Genomic DNA, 23,257 nt, shown 5'->3' on the forward strand with positions numbered 1-23,257 from the left:
TTCTCAATTCCAGATCAACCAATGTGGTCGTTCCTTTTTATCGGTCCAATATAACCAAGAACACGCATAATGTATATTAACCGCCCAATAATACGTTCTTAAATTAGGCAAAGTAAGACCTCCATCCTTTTTTAATTTTTGTAAATGACATTTTCCAATTCTTGTTCTTTTATTATTCCAAACAAAAGATGAAATAATAGAGTCAACCTGATCAAAGAACTTCTTAGTTAGAAAAATAGGAATATTTTGAAATACATATAAAAATTTTGGTAAAATCATCATTTTAACTGCATGAACTCGACCGGCTAATGAAAGTGTAAGTGGATTCCATCTAGAAAAAAATTGCTTCATAAAATCCACTAAGGGAACTAAATTAGCTCTATAAAGGTCTCCATAATTTTTAGTGCTGACAATACCTAAATATTTAAAAGAATCTGTAACTTTAAAAGGAGTGTCATCATATATAGAAGCAGAATCATTTAAAGGAAATAATTCACTTTTATGCAAGTTTAATTTATGTCCTGAAAATCTTATGAATAGTCCTATTTATAGAAATTCCTTGAATATCTTTAACATAGAAAACATATAGAAAACTCCTGCACCTATTAAATGTGGATGCTAAAATTCTTTCAAAAATAGTGGCTAATTGGATGGAGAATATACCAGCTAAAATTATTTCTCAGGATCAAACAGGTTTTATAAAAGGCCGTTAGTCTTTTTCTAACACTTGGAGACTGTTAAATGTTATATACTCATCCCTCTCTAAGACTCCCCAATGTGTTGTTTCTCTAGATGCTGAAAAGGCACTTGATAGAGTTGAATGGAAATATCTATTTAAAGTTTTAGAGAAATTTAGCTTTGGTACTAATTTTAATAAATGGATTAGAATGATATATAAAAACCCTATTGCCACTGTTATTGCTAATAACTGTAGATCCACATTTAATAGGTGCAGGAGTAGGCCATTCGGCCCTTCGAGCCTGCACCGCCATTTATTATGATCATGGCTGATCATCCAACTCAGAACCCCGCCCCAGCCTTCCCTCCATACCCCCTGACCCCCGTAGCCACAAGGGCCATATCTAACTCCCTCTTAAATATAGCCAATGAACTGGCCTCAACTGTTTCCTGTGGCAGGGAATTCTACAGATTCACCACTCTCTGTGTGAAGAAGTTTTTCCTAATCTCGGTCCTAAAAGGCTTCCCCTCTATCCTCAAACTGTGGCCCCTCACGAAGCTTAGCTTCACGAAGTGCAATAGCCAAAGGTTCCAACATCAAATTAAATAACAAAGGGCTTAATGGACATCCTTGTCTCGTACCCTGCGAAAGTCAGAAAAAGGGGGATCTACAGTTATTAGTAATAACAGTGGCAATAGGGTTTTTATATATCATTCTAATCCATTTATTAAAATTAGTACCAAAGCTAAATTTCTCTAAAACTTTAAATAGATATTTCCATTCAACTCTATCAAGTGCCTTTTCAGCATCTAGAGAAACAACACATTGGGGAGTCTTAGAGAGTGATGAGTATATAACATTTAACAGTCTCCAAGTGTTAGAAAAAGACTAACGGCCTTTTATAAAACCTGTTTGATCCTGAGAAATAATTTTAGCTGGTATATTCTCCATCCAATTAGCCACTATTTTTGAAAGAATTTTAGCATCCACATTTAATAATGAAATAGGTCTATATGAAGCACAATCAGTAGGGTCTTTATCTTTCTTAAGAATTAAAGAAATAGAAGCTTCATAAAATGTGGAAGGTAACTCTCCTAGCGGAAAAGAATCTTTAAGCATTTCCAACATATAAGGAGTAAACAAATCTTCAAATTTTTTATAAATTCCTACAGAAAAACCATCCAATTCAGGAGCTTTACCAGATTGCATTGAAAAAACAGCTTTCTGAATTTCTCTTTCAGTAAAAGGAGCAACAAGAATTTGCTGATCTTCAACAGATATTCTAGGAAAATCAATCTTTTGTAAAAAGGCATACATATTAGAAGGGTCAGCTGGAAACTGAGATTTATAGAGTTCACTGTAATAGTCTTGAAAAAATTTATTAATATCTTCATAATTACAAGCTAAAGTTGTTGTTGCACTGTTGTAACTATATGTTATAATTATGTGGTTTTATTAGTTTTTCAGTCTTGGTCTGTCCTGTGTTTTGTGATATCACACCGGAGGAAATATTGTATCATTTCTTAATGCATGCATTACTAAATGACAATAAAAGAGGATTGTGTGTCTTCATAACCTAAAGTACCATCTCCCTTATTAAAATTTGTCTTTTAGCTCCAACTGCTTTAAGTTGAGGTGCGAATAGCTTGTTACTTTTATCTCCAAACATATAAAATTGACTTTTTAATTTAAGCAAATTTCTTTCAATAGGATAAGTTAATAGTAAATTATATTATGATTGAAGTTCAACACTTTGTTTAAATAAATGACATTAGGAGAAACTGCATAAGTGTTATCCAGGTCTTTAATTTGTTTTGAAATTCTATCTAACTCTATTTTTGTCTGTTTCTTGAGCTTAGCCAAATAGGATATTATCTGACCTCGCAAATATGCTTTAAGTGTATCCCATATAATCAATTTCGAGACATCTCCCGTATTATTAAAAAGAAAGAAATCTTTTATCTGAATCTCTGTAATTTGACAAAGTCCGAACCTTGTAGTAAGTTACTTTTAAAAATTTTCCCAATCTTGTAGTTTCCCACTAATTTTAAACACTTTGTCTGCATAAGCTTTTAGTTTGATCCCTTCTTTTATTTCCTTAGTTATCCTCACCCTTACTATCCATCCTTTTAACTGGAATATACTTTTGTTGAACACCAAGAAAAATCTCTTTGAAAGTTTTCCACTATTCCTCAACTGTCCCACCACATAGCCCATGTTCCCAGTCTACACGAGCCAAATCCTCCCTCACTCCATTGTTTAGGCAAAATACACTGGTTTTAGACTGAGCTGTTGTGCCCCCCATTTGTACGAGAGAAATTCAATCATTCTGTGATCACTCTTTTCAAGAGGGTCCCTAACTACAAGATCACTAATTTTACCTGCCTCATTGCACAGGGCCAGATATAAGATAACATTTTCCCTTGTAGGTTCATTGAACATAGAAACGTAGAAACCTACAACACAATACAGGCCCTTCAGCCCACAGTGCTGTGCCGAAAATGTACTTACTTTCGAAATTACCTCGGGTTACCCATAATCCCCTATTTTTCTAAGCTCCATGTACATATCCAGGAGTCTCTTAAAAGATACTACCATATCCACCTCCACCACCGTTGCCGGCAGCCCATTCCACGCACTCACCATTCTCTGTGTAAAAAACTTACCCCTGACATCTCCTCTGTACCTACTTCCAAGAACCTAAAAACCATGCCCTCTTGTGTCAGCCATTTCAGCCCTGGGAAGAAGCCTTTGACCATCCACAAGATCAATGCCTCTCATCATCTATCAGGTCACCTCTCATCCTCCGTCACTCCAAGGAGAAAAGACCGGGTTCACTCAACCTATTCTCATAAGGCATGCTCCCCAATCCAGGCAACATACTTGTAAATCTCCTCTGCACTCTTTCTATAGTTTCCACATCCTTCCTGTAGTGAGGTGACCAGAACTGAGCACAGTACTCCAAGTAGGGTCTGACCAGGGTCCTATATAGCTGTAACATTACCTCTCGGCTCTTGAACTCAATCCCATGGTTGATGAAGGCCAATACACCGTATGCCTTCTTAACCACACAATCAAACTGCGCAGCAGCTTTGAGTGTCCTATGAACTCGTACTCCAAGATCCCTTTGATCCTCCACACTGCCAAGCAGAATATAATATTAATGGTAAGATTCTTGGCAGTGTGGAGGATCAGAGGTGACCTGACAGAGGTGTATAAAATGATGACAGGCATTGATCGTGTTGTTACATACCTCATGGATGTCTTGTGACCGTCTTATGACCATGATGTAATTGAGTGTCTTATGAGCATGATGTAATGGTCTTGCAGAGGTCACATGATGTAATTTTCCCGCCAGTGAAGTCACATGATGACCTGTTCTCAACAGGTATATAAATGAGACCCCTGATGTGACGCAGTTAGTTTTCAGTTTAGTTCTGTGTTGGTTACTCCGTTTTGCTGCGTATTCGGCTTATGACGCAGTTTTGTTTTAAAGTGGAGTTCTGCTTTCTATTGTAAGTAGTATTAGAGAGTGAAGACCTTACCAAAGTACAGGAATTCGTGGAGTCGAGTAAAGCTGATATCGTTTGGTGGTTTTGGAGAGGGTCAACCTTTATTGAATCTTCGTTCAAGAAAAAGTGACCTGCAACTGAATTATCCCCTGTTAAAGTAGGAAGGATAGTGCAGTGTCTATTCTCCAGAGGAAAAGGTCAGTTCCCTTAAACCATTTTATTTTTGTTGTTGTGAATCCTGCGGACAAGACAGGTTCCAGCTGGGATCAGTAGTAACGTGACGTCTTCGAGGAATTCCTTACTTCAGGAAAGCCTCTCCTAATTGACTGTATAAATCTCTTGGACTTTCGAACTTACTATTCTAAGAACTGTGTTCGAATTTACCACTTTACGAACTGTTTTCACATTTACCCTTTTAAGAATTGTTTCAGAGTTGCCGTATAGCAGTTAACTTCCAGTTAAGTTAGTCGTTTAAATACATTTCGCTATTTTTGAGCAGAGTTTAATAAATATTTGTTTGTTTTTATAAAACCTGACTCGATTCTATATTCATTGTTGCCAGTCACGTGACAGTGTGGATAGTCAAAGGCTTCTTCCCAGGGCTGAAATGGCTAACACAAGAGGGCATGGTTTTAAGGTTCTTGGAAGTAGGTACGGAGGAGACGTCAGAGGTAAGTTTTTTTACACAGAGAGTGGTGAGTGCGTGGAATGGGCTGCTGGCAACAATAGGTCTTTTATGAGACTTCTGGATAGGTACATGGAGCTTAGGAAAATAGAGGGCTATGGGTAACCCTGGGTAATTTCTAAAGTAAGTATATGTTCAGCACAGCATTATGGGCTGAAGGACTTGTATTGTGCTGTAGGTTTTCTATGTTTCTATGTTTCTGTGAGTCTTACAATTAATATTATATTCTGCCATCATATTTGACCTATCAAAATGAGTCACCTCACATTTATCTGGGTTGAATTCCATCTGTCACTTCTCAGCCCAGTTTTGCATCCTATCAATGTCCCATTGTAACCTCTGACAGCCCTCCACACTATCCACAACCCCCAACCTTTTTGTGTCATCAGCAAATTTACTAACCCATCCCTCCACTTCCTCATCCAGCCATTTATAAAAATCACAGAGTAAGGGTCCCAGAACAGATCCCTGAGGCACTCCACTGGTCACCGACCTCCATGCAGAATATGACCTATCTACAATCACACTTTACCTTCTGTGGGCAAGCCAGTTCTGGATCCACAAAGCAATGTCCCCTTGGATCCCATGCCTCCTTTTTCTCTCAATAAACCTTGTATGGGGTACCTTGTCAAATGCCTTGCTGAAATCCATATACACTGCATCTACTGCTCTACCTTCATCAACGTGTTTAGACACATCCTCAAAAAATTCAATCAGGCTCGTAAGGCACGACCTGCCTTTGACAAAGCCATGCTGACTATTCCTAATCGTGTCATGCCTCTCCAAATGTTCATAAATCCTGCCTGTCAGGATCTTTTCCAACAACTTACCAATCACATGTTCAGTAACTTGCTGTTCAAGAAAGCCATCACGGATGCATTCTCTGAAGCCCTCGTCAAGACTGCCTCGACCATCTTGATTCACTCAACCTATGTGCAAGTTAAATGCCTCCATGACAACTGCTGTTCCATTCTTACTCGCCTCGGATATTTCTGTGTTTATTGCCTGTGCCACTGTAATGTTATTATTTGGTGGCCAATAGTGATTTTTTTCCCATTACTATTTCTAATCTCTACCCAGATAGATTTAACATTCTGCTTCTTGGATCTTTATCATCTCTCACTATCACCCTGATCTTATCTTTAATTAAGAACGCTACCACACTTCCCTTACCTTCCTGCTTATCTTTCCGTATTACCTGATATCCTTGGATATTAAATTCCCAATCGTCTCCACCCTGTTACCACGTCCCTGTAATGGCCACTAAATCGCACCCCTTTGTCCTGATTTGTGCCACATGATCACTGAGCTTGTTTCGAATACTATGTGCATTCAGATAAAATGCCCTTACACTCATTGTGCTTTTAAAATCTTGTAATCTTTTTCTCTTTTACACTTGACTTTTCTCACTCCATTCTTACATTTCTCTTTTTTATCTTTTGCTTTTTCTTTATTGCCAATTTGCACGTGGCTCAGATAGTCCAGAGATTACCACCTTTTTCGTTCTGCTTTTTTATTTAGTCCCTATCTGCTCAACATCCCTCAGCAGAACCTCTTTCCTTGTTCTACCTATGTCATTGGCACCCCATGGACTAAAATAATTGGATCTTTCCCCTCCCAACGCAAATTCCTCTGCAGGTCAGAGAAGATGTTCCAAACCCAGGCACAGGCAGGCAACACCTGCGACAGAGAACTCTGTCTATTCTCCTGACTATACTATCCCCAATCACTACTACATTTCCCTTCTCTCCCCCCTGAACCACAGTGCCACAGTTAGGTTGCTCATCCTTCCTACAGCCCCCACTCTGATCCACACAGGGAGCAAGAGTCTCAGACCTGTTGGACAAGCTCAAGGGCTGAGGCTCCTCCAGCATTGTCTCTTGGATCCCACTACCGGTCTCACTCACAGTCACACCCTCTTGTCGCTGACCACAGACCGAATTTGAGGCAGTTGATCTAATGGGTGTGATCATAAGAGCATAAGAAATAAGAGCAGGAGTGGGCCATTCGGCCCATTGAGCCTGCCCCGCCATTCAATAAAATCGTGGCTGATCTGTCTGTAAACTCAGCTCCATCTACCTGCCTTTTCCCCATAACCCTTAATTCCCCTACTGTGTAAAAACCTATCGAACTGTATCTTAAATATATTTAGTGAAGAAGCCTCAACTGCTTCCCTGGGCAGAGAATTCCACAGATTCACCACTCTCTGGGAAAAGCAGTTTCTTCTCATCTCCGTCCTAAATCTTCTCCCCTGAATCTTAAGGCAATGTCTCCTAGTTCTAGTCTCACCTACCAATGGAAACAACTTTTCTACTTCTATCTTATCTATTCCTTTCAAAATTTTGTATGTTTCTAAAAGATCTCCTCTCATTCTTCTGAATTCCAGAGAGTATCGTCCCAGACGACTCAATCTCTCCTCATAGGTTAACCCCTTCATCTCTGGAATCAACCTCGTGAACCTCGTCTGCACTGCCTCCAAAGCCAGTATATCTCTCCTCAAGTATGGAGACCAGAACTGCACACAGTACTCCAGGTGCGGCCTCACCAGTACCCTGTATAGTTGCAGCATGACCTCCCTGCTCTTGAATTGATTAGAGAACTTAAGGTAAAAGAACCCTTGGGGAAAGAGGTCATAATATAATCAAATTCACCCTGAAATTTGAGAAAGAGAAGCTAAAGTCAGAGAGAAGTCGGTCAGAATTGATTGGAAAAGAACACTGGCAGGGATGATGGCAGAGCAGCAATGGCTGGAATTTCTGGAAGCAATTCAGAAGGCACAGGGTATATCTATCCCAAAGAGGAATAAGTATTCTGAAGGCAAAATGACACAACTGTGGCTAATGAGAGAAGTCAAATCTAACATAAAAACCAACGAGGGCATATAATAGAGCAAAGATTAGTGGGAAGTTAGAGGGTTGGGAAGCTTTCAAATGCCTACAGAAAGCACCTCCATCTCTGTAATCTGTACAGGGTCCATGAAGTTGATGCCACATCTCCTGAGGAAATGCAAATGCAAAAAGTTCATTTAAGATCTCCTCCATCGCTTTTGGCCCCACACATGGATTACCATTCTAATCTTTCAGAGGACTAATTTTGGCTCGTGCAATCCTTTTACTCTTAAAGTAGCTGTGGAATACCTAAGGATTCTCCTTCACCTTGTCTGTTCAAGCAACCTCATGCCTTCTTTTCGCCCTCCTGATTTCTTTCTTAAGTGTTCCCTTGCATTTTTTATACTCCATAAGCACCTTATTTGTTCCTACCTGCCTATACCTGGAATGTACTTCATCTTTCCTCTTAATCAGGGCCTCAATATCACTTAAAAACAAAGCTTCCCTCATGTCACTCAAGTCATTAAGAGGGGAGGAAGGCAAAAGAAAGGAAATTATAGGCCAATTAGCCTAACCTCAGTGGTTGGAAAAGTGTTGGAGTCTGTTATGAAGGATAAGGTTTCGGGGTACTTGGAGACTAATGATAAAATAAGTCAAAGTCAGCATGGTATCTGTGAAAGGAAATCTTGCCTGACAAATCTGTTAGAGTTCTTCGCGAAAGTAACAAGCAGGATGGACAAAGGAGAGGCAGTGAATGTCACTTACTTGGATTTTCAGAAGGCGTTTGATGAGGCTGCTTAGAACATAGAACATAGAAAACCTACAGCACATTAGAGGCCTTTTGGCCTACAATGTTGTGCCAATCACGTAACCTGCTCTAGTAGCTGCCTGGAATTTCCCTAGCGCTTAGCCCTCTATTTTTTCTAAGCTCCATGTACTTACCTAAGAGGCTCTTAAAAGACCCTATTGTATTCACTTCCACCACCGCCACTGGCAGTGCATTCCACGCACCCACTACTCTCTGTGTGAGAAACTTACCCCTGACATCCCCTCGGTACCTATTTCCAAGCACCTTAAAACAATGCCACCTCGTGTTAGCCAATACAGTCCTGGGAAAAAGCCTTTGGTTATCCACACGATCAATGCCTCTCATCTCTTATACACCTCTATCAGATCACCTGTCATCCTTGGTTGTTCCAAGGAGAAAAAGCCAAGTTCACTCGACCTATTCTCGTAAGGCATGCTCCCCAATCCAGGCAACATCCTTGTAAATCTGGAGTTTAGGAGATGATGGCGCCTAACAGCGACCCCTTTGCTTGCATCTTTGGAAACGATTCTATTTCTATCTTTAGTGTCTCTATCTCATTGAAAATCCTTAACATGGAATTACACATTGACATCAGTTCTTTGCGGGAATGGGACCCGCTCTTGGGATCTGATGACTGGCCACTATTCGATATACCAAGGATGCGGCCTAGAAGACTAGCGCGCCTTCAGAGTTTCGGGATTTCGTGGCTCTGGAAGCTGGCGGACTCGAGGTCGGGAGCTCCACAGGAATATAGTGTGTCGTGGGTGTACACAGAAGATCGAAAGCAGCAAGCTGGCTGCAGACTGTGTGCCTAAAGACCCGATTTCTTTGGGCACAGAGCTCAGAAAAGGCAATGCAATAGACTTTTAAAATCACAAATCAGCGAGTTGTTTGTTATGTCTCCCCTCTCGCTGTGAAACCTGTGGTATGTCAAATTACCAGGTGAATGAGTAGTATTTGGGGTACAGTAAATCTGCAAGTCTGGATCTTTACTGATGCTTTGCTGCACGCTTGACTGCTTGTGGGGGGTGTCGATGTTTTTTTGCTGGTGGGGGTGGGGAGATCGTTACTTTGTTGCTGCTTACACGAGGGAGGGAGTGGAGCTAGGGGGCAGCTTTGGGGTTCTAACATTTGACACTTCATTCTTTGGGGCACTCCTCTGTTTTCGTGGATGGTTGTGAAAAAGAAGAATTTCAGGATGTATATTGTATACATTTCTCTGACATTAAATGTACCTTTGAAACCATTGAAATCTCTGAATCTCCTCTGCACTCTCTCTATAGTTTCCACATCCTTCCTGTAGTGAGGTGACCAGAACTGAACACAGTACTCCAAGTGGGGTCCAACTAAGGTCTTATATAGCTGTAACATTACCTCCCAGCTTTTGAACTCAATCCCACGATTATGAAGGCCAGCAGACCATACACCTTCTTAACAACACCGTCAACCTGTATAGCAGCTTTGAGTGTCCTATGGACATGGACTCCAAGATATCACTGATCCTCCACACTGCTAAGAGTCCTACCATTAATAATATATTCTATTTTCAAATTTGACCTACCGAAATGAAACAGTTCACACTTATCTGGACTGAAGATCATCTGCCACTTCTCAGCCCAGTTCTGCATCCTATCAATGTCCCGCTGTAATCTTTGACAACACTCCAGACTATCTACAACACCTCCAATTTTTGTATCATCAACAAACTTACTGATCCACCCTTCTACTTCCTCATCCAGGTCATTTATAAAAATCACAAAGAGTAGGGGTCCCAGACAGATCCCCATGAAACACCACTGGTCACCAACCTCCATGCAGAATATGAACCATCTACAACCACCCTTTGCCTTCTGTGGTCCAATTCTGGATCCACAAAGTAAGATCTCCTTGGATCCCATGCCTCATTATTTTCTGAATGAACCTCACATGGGGAACCTTATCAAATGCCTTCCATATACACTACATCCACTGCTCTACCTTCATCAATGTGTTTTGTAACATCCTCAAAGAATTCAATCAGGTTTGTAAGGCATGACCTGCCCTTGCCAAAGCCATGTTGACTATCCCTAATCATATTTTGTCTCTCCAAATGCTCATAAATCCTGCCTCTCAGTGTCTTCTCCCACCACTGAAGTAAGACTCACAAGTCTATAATTTCCTGGACTATCTCGACTCCCTTTCTTGAACAATGGAACAACGTTTGCAACCTTCCAGTCCTCTGGTACTTCTCTCATCCCTATTGATGACACAAAGATCAATGCCAAAGGTTCAGCAATCTCCTCCCTCACTTCCCTTAGTAACTTGGGGTGTATCTCATCCAGTCCCGGTGACTGACCTAACTTAATACCTTTTAAAAGCTCCAGCACATCCTCTTCCTTCATGTCTATACACTCAAGCATTTCAGTCCACTCTAAGTCATCCCCACAATTGCCAAGGTCATTTTCACTGGTGAATACTGAAGCAAGGTATCCATTAAGTACTTCTACTACCTCCTCCGGCTTAACAAGATAAAATCCAATGGCGTTTCAGGAAGATGCTGACATGGACAGAGGAATGGCTGACAAGCAGCGGGCAGTAAGTGCGAATAAAAGGGGCCTTTTCTGGTTGTCTGCTGGTGACTAGGGGTCAGTATTGGGACCGCTACTTTTCAGATTGTTTGCCAATGATTTGAATAACGGAATTGATAGCTTTGCGGCAAAGTTTGTGGATGATATGAAGATAGGTGGAGGTGTAGGTAGTGCTGAGGAAGCAATGTGATTGCAGCAGGACTTAGACAATTTAGAAGAATGGCCAAAAAAGTGGCAGATGGAATATAGTGTTGGGAAATGTATGATAATGCATTTTGGTAAAAGGAACAATAGTGCGGACTATTATCTAAGTGGGCAGAAGGTTCAAACATCAGAGGTGCAGAGCAACTTAGGAGTTCTCGTGCAAGACTCCCAGAGGTTAATTTATGGGTTGAGTCTGTGGTAAAGAAGGCAACTGTAACGTTGGCAATTCTTTCAAGGGAATAGAATAAAAAATCAAGGAGAGAATGCCGAGCCTTTATACGACACTGGTCAGGCCACACTTGGAGTATTGTCAACAGTCTTATATTTAAGCTGGAAGTTGATCATTTCCTGATCAGTCAGGGCATCAAAGGATATCGCAAGAAGGCAGGTGTGTGGGGTTGGGTGGGATCAGCCATGATGGAATGCTGGAGCAGACTTGATGGGCTGAATGGCCTAATTCTGCTCCTGTGTCTGGTGGTCTTATGGTCTAAGCCTGTTATATTGAGCTTTTATTCTGACAGGCACATAAAAGCTACATAAGCTTTGTACTCTCAAAATTTCACTCTTGAAGTATACCAAGTATACCTTTTCCAGAGAACAACTGTCCCAAACCACACTTGCCTGGTCCTTTCTGATCCCCTTTAAACTTATCCCACAGACCAGACCTATCTTTTTGCATATTTAATGTGAAACTAATGGCATTATGATCACTAGTTGCCAAGTGCTCCCCTACACAAAGTTAGTCACCTGCCCTGTCTCATTACTAATAAAGTATCACACCTTCTCTCATTGGGGCTCCTACTATGACTGGGTGGCTAAGCACAGCTCCAACACCACATTCACGTTTACTGATGACACCACTGTTGCGGGCTGAATCAAAGGTGGTAATGAATCAGCATACAGGAAGGAGATTGAAATCTGGCTGAGTGGTGTCATAACAACAACCTCTCACTCAATGTCGGCAAGACCAAGGAACTGATTGTAGGCTTCAGGAGAAGGAAATCAGGGTCCATCAGCCAGTACTCAACAGAGGATGAAAGGTGGAGAAGATCAGTAACTTTAAATTCCAGAGTATCACTATAGTCATAGTCATAGTCAAACTTTATTGATCCCGAGGGAAATTGGGTTTCATTACAGTTGCACCAACCAAGAATAGAGTATAAATATAGCAATATAAAACCATAAATAATTAAATAATAATATATAAATTATGGCAGATGGAATTAAGTCCAGGACTAGCCTATTGGCTCAGAGTGTCTGACCCTCCAAGGGAGGGGTTGTAAAATTTGATGGCCACAAGCAGGAATGACTTCCTATGACGCTCAGTGTCGCATCTCGGTGGAATGAGTCTCTGGCTGAATGTACTCCTGTGCCCAACTGATACATTATGTAGTGGATGGGAGACATTATCCAAGATGGCATGCAACTTGGACAGCACTCTCTTTTTAGACACCACCATCAGAGAGTCCAGTTCCATCCCCACAACATCACTGGCCTTACGAATGAGTTTGTTGATTCTGTTGGTGTCTGCCACCCTCAGCCTGCTGCCCCAGCACACAACAGCAAACATGATAGCACTGGCCACCACAGACTCGTCGAACATCCTCAGCATCGTCCGGCAGATGTTAAAGGACCTCAGTCTCCTCAGGAAATAGAGACAGCTCTGACCCTTCTTGTAGACAGCCTCAATGTTCTTTGACCAGTCCAGTTTATTGTCAATATGTATCCCCAGGTATTTGTAATCCTCCACCATGTCCACACTGACCCCCTGGATGGAAACAGGGGTCACTGGTGCCTTAGCCCTCCTCAGGTCCACCACCAGCTCCTTAATCTTTTTCACATTAAGCTGCAGATAATTCTGCTCACACCATGTGACAAAGTTTCCTACCGTAGCCCTGTACTCAGCCTCATCTCCCTTGCTGATGCATCCAACTATGGCAGAGTCATCAGAAAACTTCTGAAGATGGCAGAAGACCTGTCCTGGACCCATCATATAAATGTAATTGCAAAGAAAGCATGACAGACCCTCTCCTTCCTTCAGAGACTCAGAGATTCAGCGTGACATCAAACACTTTGAGACTCAGAGATTCAGCGTGACATCAAACACTTTGACAATCTTCTGTAGATGTGTGGTGGACAGTGTATTGACCAGCTACATCACGGCCTCTCATGGAAACGCAGATGCCTTCAAACAGAAAATCCTACAAAAGATCGTGGACTTGGCCTAGTACGTCACGGGTAAAGCCCTCCCAACCATTGAGCACATCTACAGGAAACACTGTCGGAGGAAAGCAGCATCCATCATCAGAGGCCAAGCTCTGTTCTCACTGCTGACTTGAAATAGAAGGTACAAGAGCCTCAGGACTCCCACTGCCAGGTTCAAGAGCAGTTACTACCCTTCAAACATCAGGCTCTTCAACAAAAGAGGATAACTACACTCACTTGCCCAACCTTTGAGATGTTCCCACAACCAATGATAGCACTTTAAGGACTCTTTATCTCGTTATCTCATGTTCTTTATTTATTGTTATTTATTTATATTTGCATTTCCATAGTTTGTTATTTTCTACACTCTTCTTGATCTTTCATTGATCCTGTTATAGTTATTATTCTATAGATTTGCTGAGTATGCCCACAGGAAAATGAATCTCAGGGTTCTATATCATGAAATAATGTATTCTGATAATTAAAATTATTTTAAACATACTGATTAAGGAAACTTTCCTGAACACATTTGACAAACTCTATCCCACCTGGTCCTTTTACAGTATGGGAGTCCCAGTCAATATGCGGAAAGTTAATATCACCTATTGTACTAACCATATGTTTCTTGCCAACAGCCTGCAATCTCTCTGCAAGTTTGTTCCTCTAAATCCCCCGGACTGTTGGGTGGTCTGTAATATAGCCCTAGTAATCTGGTCATACCTTTCTTATTTCTCAATTCCACCCATAACGCCTCACTAAACGAGTTCTCCGTCTGTTCTGACTGCGTGAGCGCATGACATTTTCCCTAACTAGTACCGCCAGCTCTCCTCCTTTATTCTCTCTGCACTATCATGTCTAAGTCAATGGAACCTTGGAACACTGAGCTGCCAGTCCTGCCCCTCCTGCAACCAAGTCTCACTAATGACTGCAATATCATAATTCCATGTGTTGATTCATGCCCTGAGCTCATCTGACTGTCCTCTTGCACTGAAAAATAAGTAACTCAGGGTATTAGTTACACCATACTCGACCTTTTGATTCCTGACTTGGTCTGATGTCTTCACAACATCTGTCTCCACAACCTCTCTGCTATCTGTTCCAGCATTCTGGTTCCCATTCCCCTGCATTTCGGGTTTAAACCCCACCGTGCAGCATTAACTAATCCTCCAGCTAGGATATTAATTACCTGCCAGTTCAGGTGCAAACCACCTCTTTGAGACAGGTCCCACCTTCCCTGGAAGGGAGCCCAATGATCTAAAAATGTTATGCTCTCCCTGCTACACCAACTCCTTAGATACATATTAAACTGGATAATCTTCCAAGTTCTGGCCTCAATAGCACGTGGCACAGGTGGCAAACCTGAAATTCCTGCTTTTTAACTTAGACCATAAGACCATAAGACATAGGAGCAGAATTAGGCCATTTAACCCATCAGTTCTGCCCCACCATTCAATCAAGGCTAATACTTTTTTCCCTCCTCAGCCCCACACGCTGGCCTTCTCCCTGTAACCTTTGTTTAATCAAGAACCTATCAAATTCTGCCTTAAATACACGCAATGATCTGGCCACCTTATCTGCCTGTGGTAAAAAATTCCACAAGTTCTCCACCCTCAGACTAAAGAAATTTCTCTGAATCTCTGTTTTAAATGGATGCCCATTTATCCTGAAGCTGTGCCCTCTTGTCCTAGACTCCACCACCATGGGAAACATCCTTTCCACATCTACCATGTCTAGGCCTTTCAACTTTGGAAAAGTTTCAATAAAATCGGCCCCCCCACCCTTCTAAATTCCAGCGAGTTCAGACCCAGAGCTATCAAACATTTCTTGTATGATAACCCTTTTATTCCCAGAATCATCCTTGTGAACCTTCTCCGACCCGCACCAATGCCAGCACAACTTCTCTTAGATGAGGAGCCCAGAACTGTTCACAATACTCAAGGTGAGGCCTCACCAGTGCTTTATAAAGCCTCAGCATCACATCCCTGCTCTTGTATTCTAGACCTCTTGATATGAATGCAGACACTGCATTTGCCTTCCTCACCACCAACTCTATCTGCAAATTAGCTTTGGGTTGTTCTGCACAAGGACTGCCACGTCCATTTGCATCTCAGAATTTTGTATTTACTCCCCATTAATATTATTGTCTGCACATTTATTTCTACTGCCAAAGTGCATGACCATGCATTTTCCAACATTGTATTTTATTTGCCACTTTCTTGCCCATTCTCCTAATCTGTCTAAGTCCTTCGGCATCCCATCTGTTTCCTCAATGCTACCTGCCCCTCCACCAATCTTTATATTATCTGCCAACTTGGCCACAAAGCCATGTATTCCATCATCTAAATCATTGGTAGACAGCATAAAAAGAAGTGGTCCCATCACGGACCCCCGCGGAACACCCTGTAGTCACTGGCAGCCAACCAGAAAAGGATCCTTTTATTCTCTTTCACTACCACATACCAATCAGCCAATGCTCTAAGCATGTCAGTAACTTTCCTGTAATACAATGGGCTCTTAATTTAGTAAGCAGCCTCATGTGTGACACCTGGCCAAAGGCCTTCTGAAAGTCCAAATATACAATATCCACTGTATTCCTTTTATCTATCCTACTTGTAATCTCCTCAAAGAATTCCAAGAGATTCATTGGGCAAGATTTTCCATTTAGGAAATCATGCTGACTTTGTCCTGTCTTGTCCTGTGTGACCAAGTACACTATAACCTCACCCTTAACAATTGACTCCAACATTTTCCCAACCACTGCAGTCAGGCTAAGTAGTCTATAATTTCCTTTTTGCTGCCTTTCTCCTTTCTTAAAGAGTGGAGTGACATTTGCTTATCACGTAAATCCCCTTTGCAGAACCTTATCACTCTTCCTACCTACGTCATTGGTACCTGCATGGAGTAGAACCTCTGACTGCTCACCATCCCACCTAAGAATGCTGAGGACTGAATCCCATATGTTTTGGAACCTAGCACCCAGAAAACAACATATCAATTGAGGCACGACTGCACAGGGGCGTGGGTGTCAGCGAGTTAGACTGGCAGGAAGAGTTTAAAAGGAGTACAACTTTATAAATCGGGCGATGGAGCAGATGCATAGAGCTGCAGCTCCTTAGGGAGCAGGTTAGGGAACTGGAGCTGAGCTCTATGACCTTCGTTTGGTCAAAGAAAGTGAGGAGGTGATAGAGAGGAGCTATAGGCAAGTAGTCACACCAGGGCCTCAAAAGACAGATAAGTGGGTAACAGTCAGGAGAGGGAAGGGCAAGAAGCAGGTGCTAGAGAGTACCCCTGTGGCTGTCCCCCTTAACAATAAGTACTCCTGTTTGAGTACTGTTGGGGGGGACAGCCTACCTGGGGGAAACGACAGTGGCTATGTCTCTGGCAGAGAGTCTGGCCCTGTGGCTCAGAAGGGCAGTAATAGGGGATTCTATGGTTAGGGGGTCAGACAGACAATTCTGTGGATGCAGGAAAGAAACACGGTTGGTACTTTGCCTCCAAGGTACCAGGGTCTGGGATGTTCCTGATCGCGTCCACAACATCCTGAAATGGGAAGGTGAACAGCCAGGGGTCGTGGTACATATTGGTACCAACGACATAGGTAGGTAAAGGGAGGAGGTCATGAAAACAGACTACAGGGAGTTAGGAAGGAAGTTGAGAAGCAGGATGACAAAGGTAGTAATCTCGGGATTACTGCCTGTGCCACGTGACAATGAGAATAGGAATAGAGTGAGGTGGAAGATAAACGCATGGCTGAGGGATTGGAGCAGGGAGCAGGGAATCAGATTTCTGGATCATTGGGACTTCTTTTGGGGCAGGAGTGACCTGTACAAAAAGGACGGGTTGCACTTGAATCCAAGGGGGACCAATATTCTGGCGGGGAGGTTTGCTAAGGCTATTGGAGAGAGTTTAAACGAGCATTGCTGGGGGGTGGGAACCAAACTGAAGAGACGGAGGAAGGGACCATTGGCTCACAAATTGAGAAAGCTTGTAGACAGTGTGAAAGGGAGGATAGGCAGGTGATAGAGAAGGGATATGCTCAGACTGATGGTTTGAGATGTGTCTATTTTAATGCAAGGAGTATCATGAACAAAGTGGATGAGCTTAGAGCATGGATCAGTACTTGGAGTTATGATGTGGTGTCCATTACAGAGACTTGGATGGCTCAGGGGCAGGAATGGTTACTTAGAGTGGCAGGCTTTAGATGTTTCAGAAAGAACAGGGAGGGAGGCAAAAGAGGTGGGGGCATGGCACAGTTGATCAGAGATAGTGTACCGGCTGCAGAAAAGGAGGAAGTCATGGAGGGATTGTCTATGGAGCCTCTGTGGGTGGAAGTTAGAAACAGGAAAGGGTCAATAACTATACTGGGTGTTTTTTTATAGACCACCCAATAGTAACAGGGACATCGAGGAGCAGATGGGAGACTGATTCTGGAAAGATGCAATAATAACAGGTTTGTCATGGTGGGAGATTTTAATTTCCCCAGCTTTGATAGGCATCTCCCTGGAGTGAGAGGTTTAGATGAGGTGAAGTTTGTTAGGTGTTTTCAGGAAGGTTTCTTGATACAATATGTAGGTAAGCCTACAAGAGGAGAGGCTGTATTTGATCTGATATTAGGAAGTGAACCTGGTCAGATGTCAGATCTCTCAGTGGGAGAGCATTTTGGAGATAGTGATTACAATTCTATCTCCTTTACCATAGCATTGGAGAGGGGTAGGAACAGACAAGTTAGGAAAGCGCTTAATTGGAGTAAGGGGAAACAGGAAGCTATCAGGCAAGAACTTGGAAGCATAAATTGGGAACAGATGTTCTCAGGGAAATAGACGGAAGAAATGTAGTAAATGTTTATGGGATATTTGCATGGAGTTCTGCATAGGTATGTTCCAATGAGACAGCGAAAGGATGGTAGGGTACAGGAGCCATGGTGTACAAAGGCTGTTGTAAAACTAGTCAAGAAGAAAAAAAGAGCTTATGAAAGGTTCAAAAAACTAGGTAATGATAGAGATCTAGAAGATTATAAGACTAGCAGGAAGGAGCTTAAGAAAGAAATTAAGAGAACTAGAAAGGGCCATGAGAAGGCCTTGGTGGTCAGGATTAAGGAAAACACCAAGGCGTTCTACAAGTATGTGAAGAGCAAGGGGATAAGACATGACAGAATAGGACCTATCAAGTGTAACAGTGGAAAAGTGTGTATGGAACCAGAGGAGACAGCAGAGATACTGAAAGAGTACTTTGTTTCAGTATTCACTGAGGAAAAGGATCTTGGTGATTGTAGGGATGGCTTGCAGCAGACTGAAAACCTTGAGCATGTAGATATTAAGAAAGAGGATGTGCAGGAGCTTTTGGAAAGCATCAAGTTGGATAAGTCACCAGGACCAGACGAGTTGTACCCCAGGCAACTGTGGGAGGTGAAGGAGGAGATTGCTGAGTCTCTGGCAATGATCTGTGCATCATCAATGAGGACGGGAGAGGTTCTGGAGGATTGGAGGGTTGTGGTTGCTGTTCCATTATTCAAGAAAGGGAGTAGAGATAGCCCAGGAAATTATAGACCAGTGAGTCTTATTTCAGTGGTTAGTAAGTTGATGGAGAAGATTCTGAGAGGTGGGATTTATGAACATTTGGGGAGGCATAATATGATCAAGAACAGTCAGCATGGCTTTGTCAAAGGCAGGTTATGCCTTACGAGCCTGATTGAATTTTTTGAGGATGTGACTAAACACATTGATGAAGGTCGAGCAATAGATGTAGTGTATATGGATTTCAGCAAGGCATTTGATAAGGTAACCCATGCCAGACTTACTGAGAAAATAAGGAGGCATGGGATCCAAGGGGACATTGTTTTGTAGATCCAGAAATGGCTTGTCCACAGGAGGCAAAGAGTGGTTGTAGATGGGTCATATTCTATATGGAGGCTGGTCACCAGTGGTGTGACTCAGGGATCTGTTCTGGGACCCCTACCCCATGATTTTTATAGATGACCTGAACGAGGAAGTGAAGGAATAGGTTAGTAAATTTGCTGATAATACAAAGGTTGGGGTTGTTGTGGATAGTGTGGAGGGCTGTCAGAGGTTACAACAGGACATCGATAGGATGCAAAACTCGGCTGAGAAGCGGCAGATGGGGTTCAAGCCAGATAAGTGTGAAGTGGTTCATTTTGGTAGGTCAAATATAATGGCAGAACATATCATTAATAGTAAGACTCTTGGCAGTTTGGAGGATCAGAGGGATCTTGGAGTCTGAGTCCATAGGACACTCAAAGCTGCTATGCAGGTTGACTCTGTGGTTAAGAAGGCATACGGAGCATTGGCCTTCATCAACTGTGGGATTGAGTTCAAGAGCCAAGAGGTAATATTGCAGCTGTATAGGACCCTGGTCAGACCCCACGTGGAGTATTGTGCTCAGTTCTGGTCACCCTTTCCTTAGCTTTTATGTTGGCTTTGACTTCTCTTGATAGCCACTGTTGTGTCATCTTTCCTTTAGAATACTTCTTCCTTTTCAGGAACAATACATACTTTGCCTTCCGGATTGCTTCCAGAAGTTCCAGCTATTACTGCTCTGCCAGTGTTACATAGAAACATAGAAATCTATAGCACATTACTAATGCATCCATGATCTCTTCAGCCATCCTGTTCAGAAATGTAAGGGTTGACTGTTTTCTAAATGGAGAAAATATACATAAAACTGAGGTGCAAAGGGGCTTGGGAGACCTTGTGCAGGATTTCCTAAAGGTTAATTTGCAGGATGAGTCTGTGGTGAAGAAGGCAAATGCTATGTTAGCAACACACACAAAGTGCCGGAGCAACTTAGCAGGCCAGGCAACATCTATGGAAAAGAGTACAGATGACATTTTGGGCTGAGACTCTTTAATAGTACAAAAAGAAAGGAAAAAATAATGGGATAGTCTTTATGGGTTCATAGTCCATTCATAAATCTGATAGCAGAGTGGAAGGAGCTGTTCCTGAAATGTTGAGTGTGTGTCTTCAGGCTCCTGTACCTTCACCTTGATAGTAATAATGAGAAGGAGGCATGCCCTTGGTGGTCGGGGTCATTAATGATGGATGCTGTCTTTTTGAGGCATCGCCTTTTGAAGATGTCCTGGATGTTGGGGAGGCCAGTTCACATGATGGAGCTGGCTGAATTTACAACTTTCTGCAGCTTTTTCTGATCCTGTGCAGTGGCCCCTCCATACCAGATGGTGATGCAACCAATCAGAATGCTCTGCATGGTACATCTGTAAAAATTTGCAACTATCCTTGATGACATACCAATTCTACTCAAACTCCAGATCATTTGCCTGCATTCACTTTCATGTTATATATAGTACACATGGCAAAGTTTCCCAGCACTAATCTTGTGCAACACTGCCGGTCCTCAGGGGAAAGGGGTTAAACAACAAGTTCAGAGTACCCTTTGTGGCCACACCCCTCAACAACTTTGGAGACTGTTGGGAAGGCATGATCTAGCAGAGGAAAGTCAGAGCAGTCAGGTCTCTGGCACTAAGTCTGACTCTGTGACTCAGAAGGGAAGTGGGGAGAAGAGGGGAGCTATGGTGATAAGGGATTCATTAGTTAGGGAACAGAAATGGTATTCTGTGGATGAGCATGAGATTCCCTAATGGTATAGAAACATAGAAACATAGAAAACCTACAGCACAATACAGGCCCTTCAGCCCACAATGCTGCGCTGAACATGTACTTACTTTCAAAATTACCTAGGGTTACCCATAGCCCTCTATTTTGCGAAGATCCATGTATCTACCCAGGAGTCTCTTAAAAGACCCTATCGTTTCCACCTCCACCACTGTCGCCAGCAGCCCATTCCACGCACTCACCACTCTCTGCATAAAAAACTTACCCCTGACATCTCTTCTGTACCTGCTTCCAAGCACCTTAAAACTGTGTCATCTCATGTTAGCCGTTTCATCCCTGGGAAAATGTCTCTGGCTATCCACATGAACAATGCCTCTCAGCACCTTATAAACCTCTATCAGGTCACTTCTCATCCTCTGTCGCTCCAAGGAGAAAAGGCCAAATTCACTCAAGCTATTCTTGTAAGGAATACTCCCCAATCCAGGCAACATCATTTTAAATCTCCTCTGCACCCTTCCTATAGTTTCCACATCTTTCCTGTAGTGAGGTGACCAAAAATGAGAATAGTACTCCAAGTGGGGTCTGACCAAGGTCCTATATATGTGTAACATTACCTCTTGAACACAATCCCATGGTTAATAAAGTCCAATGCACCGTATGCCTTCTTAACCACACAGTCAACATGCCCATGTCCTATGGACACAGATCCCAAGATCCCTCTGATCCTCCACACTGCCAAGAGTCTTACCGTTCATACAATATTCTGCCACCATATTTGACCTACCAAAATTAACCATCTCACACTTACCTGGGTTGAACTCCATCTGCCACTTCTCAGCCCAGTTTTGCACCCAATCGATGTCCTGCTGTAACCTCTGACAGCCCTCCACATTATCCACAATACCCCTAACCTTTGTGTCATCAACAAATTTTCTAACCCATCCCTCCACTTCCTCATCCAAGTCATTTATAAAAATCATAAAGTGAAAGGGTCCCAGAACAGATCCCTAAGGCACAACACTGGTTACCGATCTCCATGCAGAACATGGCCCATCTACAACCACTCTTTGCCTTCTGTGGGCAAGCTAGTTCTGGATCCACAAAACAATGTCTCCTTGGATCCCATGCCTCCTTACTTTCTCAATAAGCCTTGCATGGGGTATCGTATCAAAAGCCTTGCTGAAATCCATATGCACTACATCTACTGCTCTAACTTCATCAATGTGTTTAGTCACATCTTCAAAAAATTCAATCAGGCTCCAAAGGCACGACCTGCCCTTGACAAAGCCATGCTGACTATTCCTAATCATATTATACGTCTCCAAATGTTAATAAATCCTGCATCTCAGGATCTTCTCCATCAGATTCCCAACCACTGAAGTAAGACTCACTGGTCTATAATCTCCTGGGCTACATCTACTCCCTTTCTTGAATAATGGAACAACATCCGCAGCCCTCCAATCCTCCAGAACCTCTCCCGTCCCCATTGATGATGCAAGGATCATTGCCAGAGGTTCAGAAATCCCCTCCCTCGTCTCCCACGGTAGCCTGGGGTATATCTCGCCCGGTCCAGGTGTCTTGTCCAACTTGATGCATTCCAAATGCTCCAGAACATCCTCTTTCTTAATGTCTATATGCACAAGCTTTTCAATCTGCTGTAAGTCATTCCTACAATCACCAAGATCCTTTTCTGTAGCGAATACTGAAGCAAAGTATTCATTAAATAGCTCCGCTACCTCCTCCGACTCCATACATACTTTTTCGCTGTTACACTTGATTGGTCCTATTTGCTCACGTCTTATCCTCTTGCTCTTCACGTACTTGTAACATGCCTTGGGGTTCTCCTTAATCCTGCTCACCAAGGCCTTCTCAAGGCCCCTTTGGTCTCTCCTAATTTCATTCTTAAGCTCCTTCCTGCTAGCCGTATAATTTTCTAGATCTCTATCATTACCTGGCTTTTTTAACCTTTCATAAGCTCTTCTTTTCTTCTGGACTAGATTTTCAACAGCCTTTATACACCCTGGTTCCTGTACCCTACCATCCTATCCGTCTCATTAGAATGTACCTATGCAGAACACCACGCAAATATCCCCTGAACATTTGCCGCATTTCTTGTGTACTCTATAAGCTGTCTCCTTTTAAACTCTTCTCGCTGCTCTCACTGGCTGACGTCTACGTGCTTG

Source organism: Mobula birostris, chromosome 7 (genome assembly GCF_030028105.1).
Source record: "Mobula birostris isolate sMobBir1 chromosome 7, sMobBir1.hap1, whole genome shotgun sequence".
NCBI lineage: Eukaryota > Metazoa > Chordata > Chondrichthyes > Myliobatiformes > Myliobatidae > Mobula > Mobula birostris.